Source organism: Galeopterus variegatus, unplaced genomic scaffold (assembly GCF_000696425.1).
Source record: "Galeopterus variegatus unplaced genomic scaffold, G_variegatus-3.0.2 Scaffold2434, whole genome shotgun sequence".
Lineage (NCBI taxonomy): Eukaryota > Metazoa > Chordata > Mammalia > Dermoptera > Cynocephalidae > Galeopterus > Galeopterus variegatus.
Window position 1 is genome coordinate 121,135 of NW_007728545.1, and position 1,405 is coordinate 122,539.

The window sequence follows — 1,405 nt, forward strand, 5'->3', positions numbered from 1 at the left end:
GTGTGGGGTCCTGATGGGTGAGTTGGAGTCTGCCTGGTGGCAATGAGAGATGGAGAGCTTTGGGAAATGGCCACCGTCTGCACAGAGGCTCAGATGCATGAAGGGATCCAGCGGGTTTGGAAAACCCAAAGAAGTCTTGTGTGATCAGGTCATAGGTGTGAGCAGCCAGAGGCGAGCTGGAGAAGCAGGCTGGAAGCAGATTATGAAGGGCCTGTCTTAATCTGTTTTCTGCTGCTAACAGAACAAAATACCATAGTCTAGGTAATTTATAAAGAAAAGAAAATTTCTCACAGGTCTGGAAGCTGGCAAGTCCAAGAGCGTGGCCCTGGGACCTGGTGAGGGTCATCCTATGGCAGAAGGGTGGAAGGCAGAAGTGAGCATGTGAAACAGAAATATGGGCCGAATCCATTCTTCTATCAAGAGCTCACTCCTGCGATAGCTAACCCACTCCTGCAATAACAGTGTTAATCCATTTATGAGGACAGAGCCCTCCTGACCTAATCACCCTTTAAAGGTGGTTACAGTGGCAGTTAAGTTTCCAGCACATGAACTTTGGGGGACATATTCAAACCATAGCAAGCCTTGTATCTCAGGCCAAGGCATTCAGACTTTGTTTTGGGAGAGTGGGCACCTGTGTAGGGTTTTGAGCAGGAAAGTGCAGATCTGTGATTTACAAAGCTCACCCTGGCCTGGGTGGGGTAGTGGGAGAGAGTCCAGGATACCATTTTGGAGGCCAGGGCCTGTAGGCAGAGTGGTAAGGAAGGGATGAAAAGGAAGGAAGGTGGAAACCAAAGTTAAGAAATAGACTGGCCGAACTGAGTGACCAGGGCAGCTTCAAGGAGGGAGGGAAGAAGAGAGGGAGCTTCAAATAGCATGGGTGTGAGGTGTGGGTACAGGGAGAGGGTGAGAACTCTGCTGAGATCAAGATGAGGCCTGGTGAGCAGGCAGGGCGAGGGGGCAGCAGGCAGGGCAGGCGGCCTCAGGGCCCCTCTTTTGTGGAGTAGATGAAAGGGGCTCCATTGGACTTTGTTTTATGCCAATCAGGTGCAGCTTTTGGATTCCTTGCTAGCTAACATGTTGCCCCCAGGCAAAAGCTTGGTGGCCATGGTATTGTTGACCCTTTGTACTGATGGTGAAAGTATCTGCCTTGCAGACTGGCCCTAAAATCAGGTATTTGGAATGCATAGCTAATGCGTTCCACCCCGGACCTTTGGTATTATTATTCCTCAGGATCACATGTAATTGACTATTTGCAAATGTCCTTGTATGTTTTGACTGTACAAGTAAGTTAGGTTGCCAGCAGCCCCTCTTTGCTTGGGCTGCCTCACCTGCAGAGTTTGCTGGCAGCACCCCCCTTTCCCAGGCTCCTGGTTCCTCCATGCCCAGGAGCCCTGTGCTTAAGGGG